Source organism: Geotrypetes seraphini, chromosome 3, assembly GCF_902459505.1.
Source record: "Geotrypetes seraphini chromosome 3, aGeoSer1.1, whole genome shotgun sequence".
Lineage (NCBI taxonomy): Eukaryota > Metazoa > Chordata > Amphibia > Gymnophiona > Dermophiidae > Geotrypetes > Geotrypetes seraphini.
The window spans coordinates 82,754,430-82,780,182 of NC_047086.1; the positions used below are offsets into that span (position 1 = coordinate 82,754,430).

At 50.4% G+C, this 25,753-nt stretch overlaps 1 protein-coding gene across 1 annotated transcript in view; it reads left to right on the plus strand.

Annotated features, from left to right (window-relative positions):
* Positions 1-25,753, plus strand: part of DCDC2C (doublecortin domain containing 2C) — a 157,275-nt gene that overhangs the window by 24,509 nt on the left and 107,013 nt on the right. The window lies entirely within an intron of this gene.

The following is a 25,753-nucleotide window of genomic DNA, read 5'->3' on the forward strand; positions in this document are numbered from 1 at the left end:
GCCCAGTATGAAATATTTCCTTTTGTTTCCCTCCCCTCTCTCTTCTCCTCCCTCACCCACGAGTCCTGCATCTGGCCCTCTCCCTTCTACCTGCACCTGGCAACATCCCCCTGCTCCGCAGCTCTCTTCAGCAACTCGTCAGCAGCGGTGATCAAGACAAGCTGCCGACATCGAGGCCTTCCCTCTACGAGTCCCGCCTTTGTGGAAAAAGGAAGTTGAAACAAGCGGGACTCGCAGAGGGTAGGCCCCGACGTCAGAAGCTTGTGTCGATCGCTGCAGCTGAGTTGCTGAAGAGAGCCGCGGAGCAGGGGATGTGGCCGGAAGCAGGTAGAAGGGAGAGGGAGATAGGAAGGCTGTAGATCTCCGGAGCATGACACCGACCCCGGCCAGGATGATTTCTTTTTCAGGCATACAACTTACAAGTCCGGCGTCACGGCGGGAAATAGCCATGCTGAGCAGTGAGCTCAGCACTACACAGATGAAAGCCTTGCTTGCTGATTGGTTCGGCGGCATGGCCGCCGGACCAATCAGCAAGCAAGGCTTTCATCTGTGTACGTGCTGAGCTCACTGCTCAGCATGGCTATTTCCCGCCGCGACTCCGGACTTGTAAGTTGCATTCCTGCTTGACACACTACCGGAGCCACGGCAAAGGTGGAAAAGAGCCACATGCGGCTCTGGAGCCGCGGGTTGCCGACCCCCGCGGTAGACGGAGGGACCACACGGAGTCACCCACCGTACCACCCGATTCGGGTAAGCACAGGTATCGGTGGGTGGCTTATTTGCGGGGGGGGGGGGGTGCCTTATTTTACAATTTTTTCTAAAAAGGGGGGGCTGTCTTATTTGATGGCCCTGCCTTATCATTGGGGAAACACGGTAGAAGGGTTTTTATTTCTTTTTGAAGGTTTTGCAGTCTGTGGTCAATGTCAATTGGTTGTAGAGTTGGGGGTCGAGTGTTGCAGCTCGAATGGCTAGGAGGTTGTCGAACAGTTTTTTTCTTTTGACGTTTTTGGTTGGAGGGTGTGTGAATGGTGCGTGAGTTCTCCTATGTCTGTTTGAAGTGGATTGAATTATTTAGCTGAAGAAATTAGTTACCCCCTCATCCCACACACATTAATTCTCTTCCATTTTTGTTCCCATTATAAAAAACACTGATAAGTTCCCAGAAAAAAAATACATTAAAATTAGAAGTGAAAACAAAGGCCCCTACAGATGAGAACATAACATAAGAATAGCCTAACTGGGTCAGACCAATGGTCCATCATGCCCAGTAGCCCATTCTCATGGTAGCCAATCCAGGACACTAATACTTGGTCAAAACCCAAAGAGTAGCAACATTCCATGCTACCGATCCAGGGCAAGCAGACTCTTCCCCCATGTCTTAATAACAGATTATGGACTTTTCCTCCAGGAATTTGTCCAAATCTTTCTTAAAACCAGCTACACTATCTGCTTTTACCATAACTTCTGGCCACTTCATTTTTAAGTTTAGATCTTTCCTTTCAAACAGAGACCTTGCTAGATGTCAAATACAGCACAAGGTAACTTCACATGGACTTAGCTGTGCAGGAAATGTGAATCTCCTCATACACCCACCATATAGTGCAAAAATGTGCAAAGGTCTGTTTTTTTCTTTCGATCACTACATAACCTAATGCCACACGCAGCGCTGTTACAAACATATTCTGTAGGTCAATGCTAAGGATAACAAAGTTTCCTTCCTTGGACCAGAAGGAGATATTGATAAACCACTGGAAGAGATCCCAAAACAACACCCAAAGACCCACTCAGTGTGTGAACCAGTTGAGTGGAGTGGAGTGGACTAACTGGGGGGTGGAAATGGGCCCGGAGTTTGCTCAGCAGAATTTCCCAGACCACCTCTTCCTCTCAACACATTGACACGCTGCCACCATCACCACTAGGAACACCTCACTGGGTAGGCCTGCTATGCTATAAACTTTATAAAACACATTATTATATTTTCTTATAAAGCACATATTTTAACTGAACTCTCTGACATCCTCAGCCTTTCTATTCACAAAAATAGAAGGAAGAAAAGTTCCTATTTCCTGCTGTCTCATGTCCCCGGCCTATACAATATTTTTTTTCTGCAGACCCTTCAAAAGTCTGACCAAATCCTCGTTTCACTTGCATTATAAAGTACTGAGGATGCCATCTCTCCCCAATCCCAGGTCCTAAAGTCTAAGACAGTAGCGCAAACTAATGCTGCCAGATTCAGGAAAAAAAATTTCGATTCAATTCAGCCTATTGAATTGGTTTTTCAATTCGATTTTCCTGCCCAGTTGGGTGATTTTTTTCAAAACTCCTGGTGGATTTTATAGCTTTTTCACCCCCTTTGGCTTCTCCTAACCACACTGGCGCTGTGGTGTAAATAAAATAAAGAAACAAAAAGGACTTTTCCTCTCTGTTAAATCCTAGCTCAAGTTTGCAGTCCAACACCAGCTCTGGCAGGATACACATTTCAAATCTGACATATTATAATCACAAAACAGAAAATAAAATTAATTTTTCTACCTTTTGTTGTCTGGTTATATTTCAAATCTTGTTGGTCCAAGGCTCTGGTTTTCTTCTGATTACTTTCTTGCCAGGGTCTCCTTCTTTCTTCTTTCTGCATGCTAACCATCCATCTGCCTACTCTGTCCTCCCTTTCCATTTCCCTCCCCTCCCCAGGAAGTCTGGTATCTTTCCTTTTTTTCATCTCCCTCCACAGATCCACCTTTTCTTAACTACCCTTTCATCCGGCATCACTTCCTCCTTCCCCACCACCCCAGAGTCCACCATCTCTCCCTTTCTTTTCCCAATTACCCTCCTATCCAGTATCTCTATCCCTCCTCCACACCATCCCTTGTGTCCAATTTCTCTCCCTTTCTGTTCCTTCCCTCCCTAAATCCCATGGTCCATCATCTCTCTCCCTCTCCTCTATTTTCAGATGCATTATTTCTTCCTCCCCCCCAAAGTTTGGCATATGCACGTCTCTTTGAACACCCCCTTCTCTCCGTGTACTTCTAAACCAGGGTCCCCCCCAAAGGCCTGTCCCCCCTTAAAGGTCTGCGTGTCCCCCCTTGAAGGCCTGCACCCCCCTTGAAGGCCTGTCCCTCCCCCTTGTAGGCCTGCCCCCCCTTGAAGGCCTGCCTGCCTGTCCCCCCCTTGAAGGTCTGCACCCCCCCGAAGGCCTGCACCCCCTTGAAGGTCTGCACCACACCCCGAAGGCCTGCACCCCCTTGAAGGTCTGCACCCCCCCGAAGGCCTGCACCCCCCCGAAGGCCTGTCCCACCCCCTTGTAGGCCTGTCCCCCCTTGAAGGCCTGCCTGCCTGTACCCCCCTTGAAGGCCTGTCCACCCCTTGAAGGCCTGCCTGCCTGTCCCCCCTTGAAGGCCTGCCTGCCTGTACCCCCCTTGAAGGCCTGTCCCCCCCTTGAAGGCCTGCCTGCCTGTACCCCCCTTGAAGTCCTGTCCCCTCCCTTGAAGGCCTGCACCCCCTTGAAGGTCTGCACCCCCCCGAAGGCTTGCACCCCCCCGAAGGCCTGCACCCCCCTGAAGGCCTGCACCCCCCCTTGAAGGCCTGTCCCACCCCCTTGTAGGCCTGTCCCCCCCTTGTAGGCCTGTCCCCCCCTTGAAGGCCTGCCTGCCTATCCCCCCCTTGAAGGCCTGCCTGCCTGTCCCCCCCTTGAAGGCCTGTTCCCCCCCTTGAAGGCCTGTCCCCCCCTTGAAGGCCTGCACCCCCCCCGAAGTCCTGCACACCCCCCGAAGGCCTGCACTCCCCCTGAAGGCCTGCAGCCTCCCGAAGGCCTGTCCCCCCCTTGAAGGCCTGTCCCACCCCCTTGTAGACCTGTCCCCCCCTTGTAGACCTGTCCCTCCCCCTTGAAGGTCTGCAAACACCCCCGAAGGCCTGTCCCCCCCCCCTTGAAGGCCTGTCCCCCCTTGAAGGCCTGCCTGCCTGCCTGTCACCCCCCTCCCCCTTGAAAGCCAGCCTGCCTGCCCGCCCGCCCCACCCTGAAGGAACGCTTGCCCCCCTGGCCTCCCCGCACCACCTGTGAAGCAGCACTACCTATGCTCCTGGCCTTGCCGTTTAGTCCCCCCCACCACTCCCGAAGGACCGCTCGCCCCACTGACCTTCCTGCACCACCTATGAAGCAGCCGCAGCAGGATCGCGACGTCAGCTATCCCTGCGCTGCTTAGGCGTTGCTTCCTGCGCCGCAGTCCCGCCCCTCCTCTGACGTCAGAGGAGGGGCGGGACCGCGGCGCAGGAAGCAGCGCCCAAGCAGCTCAGGGATCGCTGACGTCGCGAACCTGCTGCGGGCTGCTTCACAGGTGGTGCAGGAAGGTCAGTGGGGCGAGCGGTCCTTCGGGGGTGGGGAAGGACTGAACGGCAAGGCCGGGAGCACCCCCTCAGGGCTGGCACCCGGGGCGGACTGCCCCTCCCGCCCCCCCCTTGGTACGCCACTGAAGAGAGCAATTACAATAGCTCAACTTCTTAGACATCACTGGCTCAAAAAACCTTCAGAACGTTGTGGAAAATAATTGAGGTTGATATGACTAAACAAACCTATTGAACAGTGGCAGTCTTTTGAGCTTGTGAATAAGGAGGAGATTTGTGATATAATTACTCATAGCTCTCTGACTCATGCTGTTTTGGATCCCTGTAACTCAAGCATTCTACGTCAGATACCTTCGACGTTAAGCTCTTCCGTTGTCTCTTTTGTTAATAAGTCATTGGTTGGAGGAGAATTACCTATCGCGTGCAAGGAATCTACAGTATGCCGGTGTTAAAAAAAAAAAGGGATGGCTTCCGGTGACATGCGGTTGAGTAGACGCTGAGAGGCCCCTATTATCTGCTACCATGCAGCGTTTCAAGCAGGTTGTGGTTTGCTTTGCAAGGGGAGTATTGCCTGCGGGTGACCAGCTCCATGGGGTGGTGTCTGGCAACTTCTATGGCGACTCGGCCGGTCAGCAAGGAAGATGGTGTCGGCTTCCAGCCCCGTGAGCCCTATCGTTTCACCTAACCCCACGTGGTCAGCTGAAATTCTTGCAGAGATAACGGTGGCCATCGAGCACTGTTTTTTGATAAAATCGATGTGGCTCATGAGTGCCTGAACAGTACGAACCTAGAATTGGATAAGGCCCAGATGCTGGTGAGTACCCTGGAGGATAAGGTCTCTCCGCTGGAGTCTAACACGGCCCAGATGGCTAAGCAGTTAGCCCAGCTGATTGAAAAAGTTGACGATATGGAGAATAGAGCCAGAAGAAACAATCTCTGGTTGGTTGGGCTGCCAGAGCGGATTGCAGAGGCTGAGCTGGTTGCCTTCCTGGAACAATGGATTCCCGAGTCCCTGTCTTTGGATCACCGCCTGGGCAAGTTGTGAGTGGAGTGTGCCCACCGCTTGGGGCCTAAGGGGGCTGATGATTCGAGACCCCGAGTGGTTATATTCTGTAGCATTAAGAATAGGCACACATTACCTCACTCTTGTTAAGAAATTGTAATATGTAGCAAGAAATTAATACAATTCCTACTGTATTGTATATTGCATTGAATATTATCCCAGGACAAGCAGGCATGATATTCTCACATGTGGGGGTGACGTCATCTACGGAGCCCCGATGCGGAAGCATTTTCAAGCAAACTTGATTGAAGATTTAAGTTTGCTCTGCTGCTCCACGCATGCGTGCCTTCCTGCTCCACTAGGGGGTGCATCCCCTCGTGGTCTCCAGTTCAAATTTTTTCCGCGAGCCTAGAAGCCGTGTTTTTCAGGCTCTGCCCCAACTGCCTTCTAGCACCGCGATTTTTTTCTTGTTTTTTCACGATTAAGTCGCTGTGCGCGAATTCCTTACTTCTGACTTGATTCCTGCTTCGTTTTCAACGACCCGGAGGCTTCCGGGTCCCCGTGGCCGCGTGGCTAACCGAGCCGCGGCTACTTTCGATTTAATGTCCCGGCCTCTGACCGGCTTTAAAAAGTGCACCCGGTGCGAGCGGCTTCTCTCTCTCACAGATCCGCATCGCCGGTGCATCCTCTGTCTGGGGGCGGCTCATCCAACCGACTCCTGCCCCCAGTGCGCTATTTTCCAAAACAGGGCCCTCCGCCGAAGAAAAGCCCGCATGGCGGACCTCTTCACCCCGGACCAACCCTCCACCTCGGCCTCGAGGTCGGCCCCGGCCTCGGCCCCGGCCTTGACCTCGGCCCCGGATACCTCGGCATCGCCTCAAGACTCGACCCCGAAGTCCTCGGGACAACAGAAAGCCTCGGCCCCGGGTAAGTCCCCTCTTCCCTCTTCAGGTTCTGTAACAGCGAAGAAGCCAGCCTCGGGGACAATGGCGACGCATGGCGGAAGCCCCATGCTTACAGCCCCGCCTAAGCCCTCCAAGCCTTCGGGCCGTGCCTCCACCACACGGGAATACTCTGATACGAGGTCGCCCCCGGTGGAGCGCACCGAGGCAGTGGACATGCCTTCGATGCTGTCCTTGTCCCGTCTTCCAGGACCTACTCCGAGCGATGATCACGTCGGAGCTGTCCGCTGCAATGGCCCAGTTTCAATCGGCCTCGACCTCGAATGTGCCAGACCAGCCTGAGCCTCGCACCGAACAACCTCGAGGAAGGGTGCGCAATCCTCGCCGCATCCCATCCTCCTCGGACTCCTCGCCGAGGCACCCGAGACGTTCCCCCTCCGCAGACCGCCGAGGGGCAAAACGTCGGGCTAGAACGACAGAAACCTCGAACCGCCGTACCTCCAAGAAGGCCCGAGGTTCACCAACTCTACGAGGCCGTTCTCCCACACCTCGTACGGGACCACTAAGGGTGGCTGAGTTATCACTCTCCAACCCGCGCATCCTCCGAACTCCCCCTCGGACGTATTCTCCGAGGGAGTCCGGATCGAGGTCACCGATCCGACACCGATCGGTACCCCTAACTCCGGCATCGTCTCCGAGGGGCTCCTCGAGACGCCGAAGATCGACAACCCCGGAACACTCTCACAGTGCTTCCCCAGTCTCGGAGCATGGATCAGAGCATGAACCTCGATACTCGAGGGAAGCCTCCCTATCCTTCTCCACCCGACAAAGGTCTCGTTCCACGACCCCGCACGGGGCCCCGGGGACACCTCGCCCATCCTTCACTCGCTTTGTCCAAGACATGGGCCACGCATTGGACTTAGACCTCCAGTCCGACTCCAGATACTCGAAGGAGTACCTGGCGGAGCTGGATATGCCATCACTGCCCAGAGAGTCCCTTCGCTTACCACCCAACCCGGTACTCCAACAGGCCTTCTTCAGGAACCTGGAGACCCCCTACATGGTCACGGCCGTACCCTCCAAAATGGAGGCCAAGTACCGCACAGTACCTTACCCGGGATTCGAGCAACCACAGCTCTCCCACCAATCGCTGCTAGTAGAATCCTCCTTGAAAAAGGCTCACCCGTCCCGGGTCTCAGCAGCGGTCCCCCCAGGCCGAGAAGGCCGAACCCTGGATAAGTTCGGCAGGAGACTATACCAAAACGCAATGATGGCCTCTAGGGTGCAAAGCTACACTTTCACCTTTACTTCATACCTCAAACACCTCATTGGACTATTGAGAGCCTTTGAGACTGACCTACCGGCCTCCCGGCAAGGAACGTTCGGCCTGCTTTTAGAGTCCCTCTCCAACCTGCGCCTTCACCTATTCCACGCGGCCTACGATGGCTTCGAACTCTCCTCCAGAGAAGCAGCCTTCGCTGTCGCCATGCGCCGACTAGCCTGGCTGCGCCTGGTCGACATGGACCCCAACTTACAGGACCGGTTGGCTAACCTCCCCTGCGTGGGAAAGGAATTGTTCGATGACACTATCGAGGCGGCGACAAAACGCCTCTCCGAACATGAACGCTCGTTTGCCTCCCTTGTCCGGCAAAAGCCCAAACCGCCAGCGTCCAGGCCATACAGGGCCCCTCCGCGCCGCTACCCACAAAAGTCCACCCCTGCTTTTTCGCGGCCCCCACCCAGACGTCCGCAAGCCCATCACAGGGCCATGCCCAAGTCCCAACCGCCCGCGACCACCAAACCATCCCCGTCCTTTTGACGGGACACGCGGAAGGGGGCGGGCCCCCTCCGCTATAGTCCCAGGCCGCCTTCCCATCGGGGGCCGACTCAAAGCTTTTTACCCTCACTGGGAACAAATCACGTCGGACGCATGGGTCCTTGGCGTGATCTCATCAGGGTACTCTCTCAACTTTCGGGCCATTCCTCCGGACAACCCCCCAAGGAATTGCCCTCCCAACCGGACTCAGCTACCCCTATTCCTCTCCGAAGCTCGAGACCTGCTTCGCCTGAGAGCAGTGGAGAAGGTTCCCCCCGACCAACGGGGGAAGGGCTTCTACTCCCGCTACTTCCTGGTACCGAAAAAAAACGGGAGACCTACGCCCAATACTAGACTTGAGACGCCTCAACAAATTCCTGGTACGGGAAAAGTTTCGGATGCTCTCACTACCAACACTTTACCCCCTGATCGACGAGGGCGACTGGCTCTGCTCCCTCGATCTCAAGGAGGCGTACACACATGTCCCAGTGCACCCCGCTCACCGCAAGTTCTTGCGCTTCCAAGTAGGGGACTGGCACCTACAATACCGAGTCCTCCCCTTCGGACTAGCATCATCACCTCGGGTCTTCACCAAGTGCCTCGTGGTGGTAGCAGCAACCTTACGTTCCCAGGGCGTCCAGGTATTCCCCTACCTGGACGACTGGCTAATCAAAGCCCCGTCCAGGGAAGGGGTTATCTCAGCGACCCAACAGACTATTACCTACCTACAAAGTCTGGGGTTCGAAATAAACTTCCCAAAATCTCAACTACGCCCCTCGCAGTCCCTACAGTTCATCGGGGCCACGCTGGACACGGTTCGCCTCCGTTCCTTCCTCCCCCCTCCGCGCCTGGAGGCGTTAGTAAGTCTGAGCCGAAGGATCTCCCTGCTGACCTCAGTATCAGCTCGACAGATGATGACTCTTCTGGGCCACATGGTCTCCACCGTCCATGTCACACCCTTCGCCCGCCTCCATCTGAGAATCCCTCAATGGACCCTGGCATCTCAATGGCGGCAAGACCGGGACCCGATCAACCACTCAGTGACAGTGACTCCTTCATTGCAACGATCGCTCCGCTGGTGGGCCGACTCTTCAAATCTTTCCAAAGGTTTGCTCTTCCTCACCCCACCCCACAGCAAGGTACTCACCACGGACTCGTCGGAGTACGCTTGGGGAGCCCATCTGGACGGCCTACGCACCCAAGGAATGTGGTCAGCACAAGACCGTCGCTGCCACATCAACGTGCTAGAACTTCGGGCCATCTATCTCGCAGCTGTAGCCTTCCAACATCTGCTCCACGACCGAGTGGTTCTCATCCGAACCGACAACCAGGTAGCGATGTACTACGTAAACAAACAGGGGGGGACAGGGTCTTGGCCCCTTTGTCGGGAAGCCCTGCGCCTCTGGAAATGGGCAATCTCCAACAACACCTTCCTCCGAGCGGTGTACATACAAGGAGAACAAAACTGCCTGGCGGACAGACTCAGCCGTCTCCTCCAGCCACACGAGTGGTCACTACACTCTCAGATCCTGCGGGGAGTGTTCGAACGGTGGGGGACACCTCAAATAGACCTGTTCGCGTCCCCTCACAATCACAAGCTGCCTCTCTTCTGCTCCCGGATATACTCCCCGGACCGACTCGAGGCCGATGCCTTCCTCCTCGACTGGGAGGGAAGGTTCCTATACGCGTTCCCGCCGTTTCCTCTAATACTGCGGACGCTTGTCCACCTGAAAACAGTACAAGCCACCCTGATCCTGATTGCCCCCCGCTGGCCACGCCAGCCGTGGTTTTCCCTGCTACTTCAACTCAGTGTCAGAGATCCACTGCCTCTGCCTCTGTTTCCCTCTCTACTGTCACAGGGTCAGGGTTCACTGTTACATCCCAATCTTCAGTCTCTTCATCTGAATGCTTGGTTTCTCTCCCCCTGACTGCTCTCCCCGTGTCTCAATCAGTCAAGGAGATATTGGAGGCCTCCAGAAAAACCTCGACGAGAACCTGCTACTCCCAAAAGTGGACCAGATTCTCAACCTGGTGCTCCTCCCACAGCCAGGACCCGGTGTCGGTCTCCGTCCCCCTGGTCCTTGACTATCTACTTCAACTATCTCATTCCGGCCTAAAGACCAACTCCATTCGAGTACACCTCAGTGCGATTGCGGCCTTTCATCAGCCCCTGGAAGGGAAAGCCCTCTCGCTCCATCCCTTAGTCACTCGCTTCATGAAGGGCCTGCTGAACGTCCACCCCCCTCTCAAACCTCCCCCGGTGGTTTGGGACCTTAACGTGGTTCTGGCTCAATTAATGAAACCCCCATTTGAGCCACTAGACAAATGCCATCCAAAATTCCTCACTTGGAAGGTAATTTTCTTACTCGCGCTCACCTCCGCACGGCGGGTTAGTGAGCTACAAGCGCTGGTAGCGGACCCACCCTTCACGGTATTCCATCACGACAAGGTGGTACTCCGCACCAATCCAAAGTTCCTACCTAAAGTAGTGTCTGATTTCCATCTCAATCAGTCCATCGTCTTACCCGTGTTTTTCCCCAAGCCCCACTCTCACCCCGGAGAAGTGGCGCTCCACACTCTTGACTGCAAAAGAGCGTTGGCCTTTTACCTCCAACGCACCCAGCCACACCGGAAAGTCCCACAACTGTTTCTGTCCTTCGACCCAAACCGGTTAGGCCACCCAGTTTCCAAACGCACCTTGTCCAACTGGTTGGCCGATTGCATCTCCTTTTGCTACGCTCAGACTGGTCTCGCACTGCATGGTCGAGTAACGGGACACAAAGTCCGAGCGATGGCAGCCTCCGTAGCGTTCCTCAGGTCCACACCTATTGAGGAAATCTGCAAGGCTGCCACATGGTCTTCGGTTCACACCTTCACCTCCCACTACTGTCTGGACTCCCTATCCAGAAGCGATGGCCGGTTCGGCCAATCGGTATTGCGAAATCTATTTGCTTAAATTGCCAACTTCCCTCCATCCCTCTTCAGTAAGCTTGGAGGTCACCCACATGTGAGAATATCATGCCTGCTTGTCCTGGGATAAAGCACAGTTACTTACCGTAACAGGTGTTATCCAGGGACAGCAGGCATATATTCTCACAACCCGCCCACCTCCCCGAGGTTGGCTTCTTGGCTAGTTAAGTGAACTGGAGACCACGAGGGGATGCACCCCCTAGTGGAGCAGGAAGGCACGCATGCGTGGAGCAGCAGAGCAAACTTAAATCTTCAATCAAGTTTGCTTGAAAATGCTTCCGCATCGGGGCTCCGTAGATGACGTCACCCCCACATGTGAGAATATATGCCTGCTGTCCCTGGATAACACCTGTTACGGTAAGTAACTGTGCTTTATCATGACAAGCAATCAACCAATTTAAAAATCTATTTAGTTCAAGTTCATTTCCAGTCTATAAAGTAAAACAAAATCTCTGAATCTGCACCAAAAATATAAATGAGCTAACGAAAGGTGAATTTGCAATCCAGTTTTTCTCAAATCTTGTTATAGATAAATTTTCTGTGGAAAGTGCAAATATCGTCTCCATTGCAGTCTCCAAAACTTGCAGATATGATTGATTCAGAAACAAAATTTAAAAAAATTTAAAGCTATGCTTGTTAAAGAACTTAGGAATCCCTTTACTAAACTGTGGAAGAGCTTCTTGCGGGCCAGCGAGGTAAATGCTCTGACACCCATTCAGTTCCTGTGAGCATCAGCGCATTTACCTTGCTGGCCTCTGATAAGAAGCTCTTCCGCAGTTTAGTAAAACCCAGCGTTAGTTGGCAAATTAATGCTTGTATTCTGTGTGTGTGTATTACAGCTCAGTCCCTAGGACACCTACATGTGTATATATTTAAGTACAAGTGTAACAGAGGAGAACAAGTGCTGTAGGAGAGAGAGTCCTGCCAAATAACCCTGGACACACTTTGATTTTTAAGTGTTTGAGGCTTGTGCAGAAGAGGACAGAGCTTGCAGGTATAGGGCAGGGACAGAATCAGAGCTCGCAGGGACAAGAAGGGGATAGAGAGATCCCATGTGGACGGTGACAAATTTGTTCCCTTGTCATTCTCTATGTCTTGATATAGTGAACTAATGACAAGCAATTTACAGTGGAATTAAAGTGTACACTGTCTGAGAAAACAATGCACACTACTGTGGTAATATGCAGTCATATTGCTACATCATGAGTAAAATGTCTCCCTTCCTGTCAGTGTACAAGAAGTGTTTCACTCACACACTGCCTGGAAGGGAGATATTTAAATAAATGGATAGCAGAGGAAGATTGTGACAAAATTCTGAGAAGACTGAACAACCACCTGCTCCCTCGACCTCTGTCCATCAAAGATAGTGAAGTAGGCAAGTGGAGGCCTCATATCAAAAATCAGGAAATCCTCTCTTTCTACATAGCAAGTACCAACAGCATTAAAAAGGGCAGGAATGCATCCTCTGCTAAAGAACAACTGGATTCCTACCCAGTTATGGAACAGAGATGATCCTTATATCCATACTAGATGATCTTCACAGAAACCAAAACAGGAGATTTGCCTTGGAGTTAATACAGTAGAATCCCAGTTAACTGGTATTCAACTAACTGGCACTCTCAACCAAACAGCAAAAAAAAATTGCCGGCAAAAAAAAAAATTGTCTCTTGCACTATTCACCCAAGAACCTCCTAAGATTATGTAAAATGTTACAGTAAATGGTGATAAATGTTAGTGATTTCTGTGTATTTACAGTACTTAACTCTGTAGTGCTTGCAAATATTACCTTCCTTAGCAATGGCAGCAGATGAATCCAGAGACTAGTGGGATAGCACACATTGACCAGCAGGTGGAGATAGAGAACTGATTAACAGGTGGTCGTCTTGGATGGAACGTCTCCTGTAGCTTCAGTATGCTCTATCTCCCAGCAGGTCATGGTCGCTATTCTCATAGCTCCTGAATTCTGGCTGTCTATGGTTGTCTTATCTCCTGTTGAGAATTCTCTTCAGTGAGAAAGGGGTGTTCGGCTGAACAGTGCCGACTTTAGATGTTACATTTGGGCCCCCCCCCCCCAGTTCCCTGCCTCACCCTCCCCTCAGAGCCAGTGAGGGGTATTCACTCCTTGTTTTTTTCTTATTGCCTTTAAAAAAAAAAAAAAAAAGGTACAGGGTAGCTGTCTTTTACTTTGTAAGCAGTCTACAACTACTACTCTAACCAGCACTTCTTGTGTGGAGCGGGTAAGATTCTCTTTGCGTGGTTTGTTTTTAGTTGGCCTGGTGGTTTTCAACTTCTGCGGGTGAGGTGTTAATTTTTCTTTTTTGTTTGGTGCAGTAACATGGCAGCAGAGATGGTTAAAAAGTGTTCCCGCTGTGGGAAGCGGTGAACACCATCGGGGTTGTGCACTGCAGGTTGTGCGGACGCTTCGGGAGAAGAGGTTGTAATGGCGCCGGTTGAGTTGGCATTTTCCCGCCCGAACGTTGCGCGTTCAGTTTCGCTGGCTCTCTTAGCGGATGCAGTCGCATCGGCATGCAAGACCCACAGCTGCTTGATACCGCGCTTCTTTCCCTGCCGACATCAGTTTCTCTTCTCGGTGGGATGTCGGCTGTAACGCCGGCGCATGTGTCAGCGGTTCAGGCCGGTCAGAAGGCGGTTGTTTCTACTCTGCCGGTGGGGCAGCTTGGAGCGGACGCGGCAACCAATATGTCTGCTGTACTCTCACAGTCCCAGCATTTGCCGTTTTCCCCCGAGTTTGTGCTGCTTTTGCATAAAGCTTTTCTTCTCCAGAGCTCACAGCCTTCACTTCAGGGGGAGGTTGCTTTGCCTGCTTCTCTTCAGGCTCCTGTTGCCATTTCTCAGCAGGGTTTACAGGCAGCTAAAAGGCGCAGAGTGGCCACTGTGGATGGCAGGGACAATTCGTTGGCACCCTCTTTATCCCTTCCTCCTGAATCTCTATCAGATAGAGATTTAGCTGATTTTGAGTTGAAAGAGGCTCTGGGTAGGGAGGTGGATGATCCCACAGTGCTCCAGCGTTTCCATAAGGAGGAATTGTCTTACTTTATTTCTAAAGCATTGCAGGGTTTAAATATATCTCAAGCCGATCCGTAGGTCTCAGAGACGGCTAACCCTCTTCTGGCGGGCACGAGGAAACCCCCTAAGGCATTTCCGGTCCACGAGGCTATGACAGAACTCATATCTGCCCAATGGGACTCGCCTGAGGGTGGCAAAGGCTATGCAGCAGTTGTATCCGGTAACCCAGGAGGAGCTGGAGAAATTTAAGCTTCCGAGGGTGGACGCTTTGGTGGCCAGGGTTACCAAAAAGACTACTTTGCTGGTTGAGGGAAGTGTAGCGCTCAAGAGCTCCCAGGATTGGAAACTTGAATCTACGCTGAAAATTTCCTTTGATATAGCGGCGCTTACCTTGCAAGCGGCTGTGTGTAGTTCTTATGCGGCACGAGCTTGTTTGCAATGGGCATAATGAATGGCAGATAACATGTTGGAGTCCGGGATGACTGTTCCTTCTGACTTTCCGGATATGGAAACGGGTTTAGCTTATTTGGCGGATGCATTGTATGATATTATTTGGGCTTCTGCTAAGCAGATGTCTCTTTCGGTTGTTGCTCGCCGCTCATTATGGCTCTGTCATTGGGATATGGATGCAGCGTCTAAACTTCGACTCGTGAGGCTCACGTTTAAGGGTCGTCTTTTGTTTGGTGAGGATTTGGATAAGTTGGTCAAAGATTTTGGTGATTCTAAAACGCAGAGATTGCCGGAAGATAGACCTAAGAGACTTTTAAAGCCTGTAGCTCCCAAACCCCGTTTCTGGGATGTTAGAAGATATAGTCCTGGGAAACCGTACTTTCTGCCATCTTATGGGTTCTCCTTTAATTCCAAGCCGAGGTTTCAACAAAAGAATTCCTTTCATCCTGCAAAGCCCCCAACCGCTCAACCTGCCCGTACCCAGGCCGTACGCAGTGCTTCGCTCTCTCCGCCATTCCCATCGGGGGTCGGCTGTCTTCCTTTGTGGCGGAGTGGGCAAAGATAACGTCCAATCAATGGGTGTTGGACGTTATTCGAGAAGGTTACAAATTAGAATTTTCTTCTTCCATTGCAGATTCTTTCTTGGTGTCCCCGTGTTTGGGGGTGACCAAGAAAGAATCGGTTCGTGTCACCCTTCAGATTCTTCTGGAACTAGGGGCGGTAATTCCTGTTCCTCAGGAGCAAAGGGCAGATATTCCATTTACTTTGTAGTGCCCAAAAAGGGAGGATCGGTGCTCGATCTCAAGTGGGTCAATCAGTTTCTCAATGTCAGACATTTCCGCATGGAAACTATAAGATCAGTTATTGCAGCGGTTCAGCCGGGAGAGTTCCTTACCGCGCTGGATCTCAAAGAAGCCTACTTACATATTCCCATTTGGCCACCGCATCAGCGGTATCTTCGCTTTGCCATTCTCTGCCAGCACTTCCAGTTTCGGGCAATGCCATTTGGCCTTGCCACGGCTCCGAGGACATTTTCAAAGATGATAGTGGTTGTGGCGGCGTTTCTTCGCAAGGAGGGCATTCGGGTTCATCCTTACCTGGACGACTGGTTAATTCGGGCCTCTTCAAGACAGGAGAGTCTGACAGTAACCCAAAGAGTAATTTCAATTCTTCAATCTTTGGGGTGGGTGGTCAACTTTCCGAAGAGCTCTCTTGTTCCCTCCCAGTCTTTGGAACATCTGGGGGTGTTGTTCGATAAGGAAGTGGGGAAGGTCTTCCTTCCCAGAGCTCGGGGAGAAAAGTTGCAATCTCAAGTTCGTCTTCTTCTGTGGTCTCCTGCTCCGAGAGTATGGGATTATGTGCAAGTTCTCGGATCCATGGTGGCAGCTCTGGAGGTAGTGCCTTGGGCTCGCTTTCACATGAGACCACTCCAACACTCACTTCTCGCCCGGTGGTCTCCGGTGTCTCAGGATTACAGTCGTCGACTTCGCTGGACTCCTCAAGCATCACTCAGCATGACTTGGTGGGTCAGAGGGGCCAACCTGTTCAAAGGTATGCTGCTAGAATCGTCGGACTGGATCATAGTTTCTACGGATGCCAGTCTGATGGGTTGGGGGGCCCAGTGCCTTCAGGCCTCGGCGCAGGGGGTCTGGTCTCAGGACGAGGCTCAGTGCTCCACCAATCTTCTGGAGTTGAGGGCAATCCGGCTGGCGCTTCTAGCGTTTCGGGCCTTGATTCAGAATCGGCCGCCCAGGGTCTTTTCCGACAGTGTCACGGCAGTGGCGTATATCAACAGACAGGGGGGTACCCACAGTCCTCAGTTGGCGAGCGAGGTGAAGGTTCTGCTTCAGTGGGTGGAAGTTTCCAAGTTTCCAAGTTTATTATATATTTTGATTAATCGCCTATTCCAAGTTCTAGGCGATGTACAAATTGTTAAAATATCTAAAATATAGGTAACAAAGTACACAAACATACAGCTTAACAAATTAAATTGCTAATACGAACATTCTAATACAAAATTTAAATCAATTAAGTTAAATAATTTATACATACGACATCAAAACAAAAGGAAAAATTATTTAGGGATTACAATCAGTGTTAAATTCAATATATTAAGGTAAAAACATTAGGAGGGGAAACAAAAATGATTAGAGATGAAATATTAGATGAAGAGAGACAAAGGAATTATGTTTATTCACTAAAAGCATCTTTAAAGAGAAAACTTTTGAGTTTGGTCTTGAATTTGTCTAAATTCTTTTCCTCTCTTATGTTTAAATTTGTTTTATTAAAGTTTCAAAAAACCTGCAGTATGCAATAATACATAACAAACAATACATAATACACAAGAAACCCCCCCCATCCAAACCCCACCCCCCTCCCTCCCCAGGAACAGCCACTGTATGTACAATCAAGTGTATAATCAATTAAGCAAACAAACTTTTGCTACAGGCGACAAAGTAGAACAAAAAGGTCTCCAGCAACGGAGATGTAAAATACCCTTTTTAGAACGTAAATCAAGAATGGCCTGTCTTTCATATCCTGCCCAATGAATCATCTGAGTCCGCCAGTGCAAGACAGTAGGCGTTTGTGGAGTCAACCAACATTGTAATATAGTCTTTATACCCACAAGGATAGCCCTTTGAACAAAAGCATTCACACCTGGTTTAACCGGGTCCAGAGAAAGTTTCAGAGTGAAGAGAAAAGTCGATGTTGGTACCCAGGAGCAGTTCCACAGGGACTGAATCATAAATCCTATGCACCGCCAGTAGGCCTGAATACCAGGACATAGCCAAAACATGTGTCCGAGGGTTGCCCTGGTAGCAGCACATTTAGGGCAACCTGCAGAAGGGCTAATATGTGCTTTATAGGCACGCACAGGTGCAATATAAGCTCGAACCAGGAACTTATAGTAGTGTTCCCTTTCGATCGCTGCTACCATGACGGTTGACCCCAATTTAAAACTCCGTTTTAACATGGATTCTGACACTGTCACTTGTAGATCCATAGACCAGGAATCGGCCAATGTTATATAGTCCAGTTCCCCAGCCAATTCTTGAAGAAAACGATGGTAGAAGCGAAGCGGGGTGGGAACCAGCGCCGTCAAACAAAAAGATTCTGATAATGTTTCTTGTACTTCCTCTGATAAAGCCTGTCGAGGGAGAGATTGTACATAATGCAAAAGTTGACCATAGCTCAACCAATCATTGGTAGTTAATATATGAGCATCCAACAACATCTGAAATGATTGGAGTGTGCCATCAGGTTGTAATACTTGAGACAGATAAAACACCCCCCCTGAGTCCACTGAGATGGAGCCCCCAGGTTAAAACCAGGAGCAAAGTCTGCATTGCCATTAATAGGCAAACAAGGTGTCACATCCGACCGTACATGTAACTGCTTGCATAATCTTTTCCAAATTTTTCGTACCGGGACTAAGAATAAATCCCCATAATGTTGAGTACGAGACATGTAGTAAATAGCTAAAATGAAAGGGAGCAAATGCAAGGCACTCAACCCCGGCTGCCGAAAAATGGGAGGTCCCACAGAACCAATCATTCAAGTGGCGGAGCTGGCAAACTATATTCATTCTCCCAAATGTAACAGTCCCAGGCCTCCTTGAGATACAGGTAAAGAAAGTGTACGAAGGGGAATCCGAGAACGTTTACCGCCCCATAAATACCCTGACAATGATTTATGAATGACACGAAGATGACGGTATTGTAATAGCAAAGGTAAAGTCTGTAAAAGATATAACCATTGGGGAATGATCATCATATTGTATAAGGCTATCCTGCCTAAAAGAGTTAACGGATAGGAGCGCCAAGCTCGGAGCCTCTGTCCCGTTCGCTGAAGCAAAGGAAGAACATTAAACTCGTACAATTGAGTCAAATCCTGTGGGATCCAAATCCCAAGATAGCGTAAGGACTTGGAAGTCCATTCTAAAGGAAAGGGGCCTTGCCAAGAGCTCCGAATCTCCTCCTGCAGGGGTAGGACCAAGGACTTCTGCTTATTTAATGTAAGACCAGAGAAAAGATGAAACTCGTCCAGTATCTCAAGAGCCCGAGACAGAGACCGCCGAGGATGAGCCAAGGTCAACAGGATATCATCAGCAAATGCCAGTACCTGTAGTTGAGAAGAGCCCTCTTGCAATCCAACTAAGACGTCATCCCTCTGAAATGTCCGAAGGAGAGGTTCCAGGTATAACAAAAACAGTAAGGGCGATAGCGGGCAACCCTGACGTGTCCCTCTACCAACCTCAAAAGACGGTGTAAACATCCCGTTAACCAAAATTGATGCCTTGGGGGAAGCATACAGGGCTCGCAATGCAGCTAAAAAATACCCTCCAATGCCCACGTATTCAAGAACTGAAAACAGGTAAGGCCAGAGAACCTGATCGAATGCCTTGGCCGCATCCAGACTCACTAGTATGCCCATGGTGTTGGAGGCTTGCGCTCTGGCCATAGCCAGAAGCGCCCGAAGAACATTGAGAACAGAGTGGCGGCCCTGAACAAATCCAACCTGCGCTGGAGAGATAACCTGCGGTAAAAGAGGTGTTAAACGATTGGCCAGCAAGCGAGACAGAATTTTTACATCCACATTAAGTAAAGATATCGGTCTGTAGGAGTCAACGTCATCCCTAGGTTTGTTCGGTTTAGGAAGTAATGTGATGATGGCAGAGTTCGCGAAGTCCGGGAAAGCCCCCTTCTCCATGACCTCGTCATAGTAGGACATCAAGGATTCACAGAGCTGAGACGACATCATCTTAAAGAATTCCGCCGAAAACCCATCCGGGCCTGGGGCTGTGCAAGAGCGCAATGTCTTAATTGCCTTTTGTATCTCTATGCCCTGTATAGGTCTGTTCAGGGTGTCCTGCTGTTGTTCAGTAAAACAAGGCAGGCTAGCATCTTCTAAGTAATCTAAGACGTCGGGGCCAGAATAGGGTCCGGAATCCGAATAGAAAGTAGAAAAATGTTGATAGAACGCATCTGCTATGTCTTTCGGTTTGGTATGATAAGTGTTAGGACCATGCCGAATTTTCGAAATATATCTAGATTCTTGCCAGTTCTTAGTTAAAGATGCCAGCATCCGGCCCGGTTTATTTCCATAGCGGTGGAATTTATATTTGCGATAAATAAGAGAGCGTTTAGTACGATCATGAATTAATGCATTAAAGGATACCTGAGCCGAATGAAGTTCGTCCCGTAAAGCGGTGGTGGGGGTGCGCAAGAACGCCGCTTTCAAAGAAGAGCATTGTCTCTCCAAACGAATAATGCCTGCCGAAATGCGTTTATTTCGTGCTGCTATGTAAGCGATAATCGCCCCCCTAAGGACAGCTTTAGCGGTTTCCCAGAATAGGCCCGGGTTGGTGCGGTGTTGTGCGTTAGTTGTCAGGAAATCCTCCCAACACATCCGGAGGTATTCCCCAAAGGTGGGGTCCTCATGGAGATAAGATGGAAAACGCCACCGACGGGATCCCATAGGAGACAACGTCCAGGCTAGGTCCACCCAAATAGGGCAATGATCGGACACCTCCAGCGGGCCTATGGTAGCCCCAGAAACTTGAACAAACAGAGATTCCGAAATCAGAAAATAGTCTAAACGGGAGAAGGACCCGTGGGCACGCGACTGGTGTGTATAGTCTCATTCCAGTGGGTGGAGAAGTCTCCAGGGATCTACCAAACCCAAAGATTGACAGAGAAAGGGGATGCCCTTAGTCAAATTAGGTGGGGATGATACAGAAGAGCAGGAACGATCAAGAGAATTATCCATTACTTGGTTAAGATCTCCGGCTATGACCAGAGGCAGTGAAATATCCTGGAGACCTAAGGACACCAGAGAATCAAAAAAGTCCTGGGAATAGGTATTCGGCCCATATACAATCAGCAGCCGGAAGTCTGTACCCTGCAGAGAAAGTTTTAAAAGCAGATATCTACCCAAAGGGTCCTCAGAAATTAACGTTACAGAACATTGTAAACCTTTGCGGACTAATAAACATACTCCCGCTCTTTTCCCCGAAGAAGAAGCCAAATAGACAGAGCCCACCCAGCCCCTCCGCAACTTTTGATGTTCCTCCCGGGATAATTTAGTCTCCTGCAAGCATGCTAGGTCAGCCCGATGGTGTTTTATCTGTCTCAAGAGTTTGGTGCGTTTCACTGGAGATTAAATTCCCGACACATTCCAGGACAGAATTCGGAGGGAGTGGTCACCCAGGGTCAAAACACAGATGATATGAAACAAAATGCCGTAAGTATCTGACACCCGGGCGCCCCGCCCCGCCCGAGTAAGCAGTAGAAAACCAAACAATGTAGAAAATACCCCCATAGCAAATAGTGAGCAAGAATTAGAAAATGATTAGAATCCAAAACATCATATCAGTGGTCTGTTCCCAACCTATCTTCCCTCCCCCACCCATGCCCCAAAGAAACCCAAAAAACATATCCCCGAAGGAATATGTAAGAGGTCCAAAAATTGGCGCCCCACAGAACCCCACCCCTCCAATTATTAATAGTTAAACAACAGTGCAACATTAGCAATGAACAATGAAAACAATTATGTGGCTTCCGGCTAAGCAACTAACAGCCCCACCAGCAATTAGTGATAACACAGTAACTCAGGAGAATATCATGGAGGCTCTGAAGCAGGTTGTAGAGATTTATTAATATAGTCTGCAGCTTCAGAGGCCACGGTGAACATATGCCAGGAGCCCTCATACTGGATCTTCAAGACCGCCGGATATAGAAATTGAAAACGATGTTTGCCTTCCTCCAATTTAGCACATAGTGGATAAAAGGCTTTCCTGCGTTCTGTGAGGGCTGCTGAATAATCTTGACTTATCCGGACAGCGGAGCCCCGAAACTTCAAAGTATCGCGTTTAGCACGATACTGCCGTAAGATCTCCATTTTGTGTCTATAGTTCAGGAATTTGGCGATCACAACCCGGGGCCTGGAATCCCTGGCCGGGCGCGCTCCAAGACGATGTGCACGTTCCAAGCAGAGCGGGCCCAAAGATGCTGTGTCAGGAAACTCTAACTCCAGCCAGCCCTCCAGCTCAGCTATCAGGTGAGCGTCCGGTATGTTTTCAGGCATTCCCATAAAACGAAGATTCCCTCGGCGAGAACGGTTCTCTAGGTCATCCAATTTAGCAGCTTGGAGATGAACCGTTTCCTGCAAGGCCGCGAGATGTAGTTCATGTGAGTTTAGTGAGTCCTCTGCCGTGGACACTCGCTGTTCCAGCTCGGTAGTTCGGGCCGCCGTGTCAGTTAATAGTTGTTCCAGGCGGGTCATCTGGGTCGTCAAGGGTTTCCATCTGAGGACCCAGAACCTGTGCCACCGCCGCCTTTAACTCGTTCACCGCCGCGGCCGTGAACTCCGAGACAGCGGTTCCGGAAGCGGCCGCCATTTTGACCATGCCAGGGCTCACACGCTCCTTTTCTTTTTCTTTGTCTTTGCGCGCCGATTTAATGCGCGCCCCTCCTGGGACCGAGTGAGATATCTGTCCATGGGGTCCCAGGTTGGGAGTGAGTGAGCCGCGGCAGCGAAAACGCCGAAAGACCAACAAATATTGATAAGGGAGGAGCGGGGTCCCGGAGCCGATCAGGAACGCATCCTCACCCGCTCATGGCGTCACGTGACCTCTTTCCTCTCTTATATATAATGGAAGATCATTCCAGGACTGAGGAGCGGTTATTGAAAAAATAGTATGACGCCTCGTGTTAATAACTTTTAATAAGGGGATGGCCAATTAATGTTGATCTTGTGATCTCAGAAATCTAGAGGTAGAATAAGGAATTAAAACTCTGAAAATAAAAGCAGGGGTTTTAAATAATAGAGATTTAAAAGTAAGCAAGCATAGTTTAAATAAAATACGATGTGCAACAGGGAGCCAGTGTGCCTTTTTAAGTAATGGAGAGACATGATCAAATTTTTTAGCTTTGTAAATAATTTTAATAGAGGCGTTCTGAATAATTTGAAGACGTCTAATTTCCTTTTGTGGCAAGCCTTTAAATAAGGCATTGCAATAATCGATTTTAGAGATTACTAGATAATGAATTAAGATGTTCAAGGACTTTGTGCATAAAAATTTGGCCACGGATCGAATTTGGCGGTCTGTAAAAAGTAGATTTAACCACTTGGCTTATATGATCGTGGTAAGATAGCTTATCTTCCTCTTCTCTCAGCGGCTCACATTGCAAGACAAGCAAATGTTCAGGCAGACTTCCACAGCAGAAATCTTCTAGATCCGTTGCTGCCTTTGCCCCGCGACTCAGAGCCTACCTGCCTGCCGGGAGAACTTTTCTTCGGCGGCTGCCTGCCTTGATTCCAGCCCCAGCCGCCTCACTCGACGCCTTTCTTACTGCTGGGCCGGGCGTGTGAGCTTGCTCCGCCCCCCAGCCCCTGCCTGCCGGGAGAACTAAACTCCGGCTGCTCAACTCTGGAGGAGCCATCTTGCAGCCATTGCTGCCTTTGCCCCGCGACTCAGAGCCTACCTGCCTGCCGGGAGAACTTTTCTTCGGCGGCTGCCTGCCTTGATTCCAGACCCAGCCGCCTCATCCGACGCCTTTCTTACTGCTGGGCTGGGCGTGTGAGCTTGCTCCGCCCCCCAGCCCCTGCCTGCCGGGAGAACTAAACTTCGGCTGCTCAATTCTGGAGGAGCCATCTTGCAGCCGTTGCTGCCTTTGCCCCGCGACTCAGAGCCTACCTGCCTGCCGGGAGAACTTTTCTTCGGCGGCTGCCTGCCTTGATTCCAGCCCCAGCCGCCTCACCCGACGCTTTTCTTACTGCTGGGCTGGGCGTGTGAGCTTGCTCCGCCCCCCAGCCCCTGCCTGCCGGGAGAACTAAACTTCGGCTGCTCAATTCTGGAGGAGTCATCTTGCAGCCGTTGCTGCCTTTGCCCCGCGACTCAGAGCCTACCTGCCTGCCAGGAGAACTTTTCTTCGGCGGCTGCCTGCCTTGATTCCAGCCCCAGCCTCTTCACCCGACGCCTTTCTTACTGCTGAGCCGGGCGTGTGAGCTTGCTCCGCCCCCCAGCCCCTGCCTGCCGGGAGAACTTAACTTCGGCTGCTCAACGGCGTGCAGCCGTTCGGCGCTCCGGCAAAGGCGCGTGCCTTTGCGAAGCGGCTGAGCAGAGCACAAAATCGCCTCCTATCCAGCTTCCAGAACCGATCCTTCAAGACTTCCCAGCAAACGAGGGAACCTCCTGCAAACAACAAACTTCAACTACTTCAGCCTAGACTAGGATATCCCACCAGCAACCCGGACTGACTCAACAGCTAAGTATTTGCATGACTCTATCCTCTTGCATGTATTACCAACAGCTCAGACCCACTCGACAACTAAGTACCGCATGACTCTATCCTCCTGCATGCCTTACCAACTGCATGCTACAAGCCAACCTGGACACCACATACTCTGTCTCATCTGACCAACCCAACACACGCCAGTATTATCCTCTACCAAGTCAATCCTAACTCCTGTATACCTGATTTTCTATCTCCTGGCTATTCCATAACCTAGCCAGTCCTATCCTCCCCCAATTCTCTCAACCAGCCTCCCTCAACTCCCTAAACCTCCCACCTCACGCCCTGCTCTCTCACCAATTCAATAAGGAGCACCATGTCCAACTTCACAAGAAAACTTCTAGCCCTCCTCCTCCTCTATCTTCTTAGCTCAAGGAAATGGATCCCCAGAGCCCTAGCATTCGAACCCATCTACCTACCTCACCTGGAACAGAATCACCAAACCAGGCAAACCACTTCTACCCTCCCGTACCCTCCATGACTACAAGGAATCAGGTCCCTTCCCAATCTCCGTGGTCAATACCTCCCGACACTTCCCTAGACCATCACACAAAAGAAACCGACTCCTAAAAAGCCTACCAATCACACAGTCCATAACCCCCCCAGAGCACCACACAATTACTGGTGCCTATCTGAACATTCGCACGGCTAGAAACAAAGCCCAACTGATCAAAGATTGGCTAGAAGAAACCCACCCCAACATACTTCTCTTAACTGAAACATGGCTAATTTCCGATCAAGACACCATCATTGGAGATCTACTTCCTATAAACTACAAAATCATCCCGCTATCAAGACATACCAGGAGAGGAGGCGGCCTAGCTATAATCCTCCGAGACCACTTCCAATTCCAAACTCTAGACTCCAAAATGACCAATGACCTGGAAATCCTCTTCTGCAAACTATCGAAAGCAGATTGTAAAGATAACCTGACCATTACAGTATTCAACACCCCCCTTAACAAATGGAACCATGCTAAAGAAGATCTTTACGAATTCCTCCTTGCAAACTCCACCGTAGGCACCCACACCCTGCTCGCCTGCAATATAAATCTACACCTGGAGCAGGCAGAGAATTCCAATGTTTCTGATCTCTTCTCCTTCCTAACATCCCTAGGATTCTCTAAACCACCCCCAACCAAAACTCATACTAAAGGACATCACTTAGACCTGATATCATTCCTTCCCAATACCCCTGCTTCCCCCAGCATAAGCTTTAAAGACGAAACCTGGACCACCACCCCTTGGTCAGATCACCTTCGATGCAACTTTAACTTACACTGGCTCAAAAAACAAAACCAAAGGCTACCAAGAACTACCCATAAAAAAAAACCAATATGGACTAGAGGCCAACTAAACCCTGAAGAATTCTGGTCCCATTACAACCCAATACCCATCACAGACCCAAACCCCAACTTCATCCCAAGTTGGAATAACTTCAGCATCCAGGTTCTAAACGACCTGGCTCCACTGAAACCCTGCAAGAAAAAACATCGCTCATCTGCCAACTGGTTTGATGCCAACCTTCTAGCTCTGAAACGAGAAGTGCGCAAACTAGAAAGAATTTGGTGCAAATCCGGCACAGACACTGACAGATATTCCTGGCACATAAAAGTTATTGAATACAAAAGAATGATCAAAGAGAAACGCTCCAAATATTACGCCCAATCAATCAATACCCCATCCCTGAACAGCAATAAACTCTTCAGACTAGTCAACTCCTTATTTAACATCAACTCATATACCCCCACAGACCTTCCACCCTCCCCAACAAACCTAGCCAACTACTTCGCCAAAAAAATTCATAACTTAAAAACCTCTCTTGCAACAACAAACACCAACCCACTAACCAACCTACCTGCCCCAAACATTGAAGGTTCAACCGCCGACATGACTTGGAATCGCTTTGAAAACCCAGATTGGAACCTACTCTTCAAGACCATACTCTTCAAGAA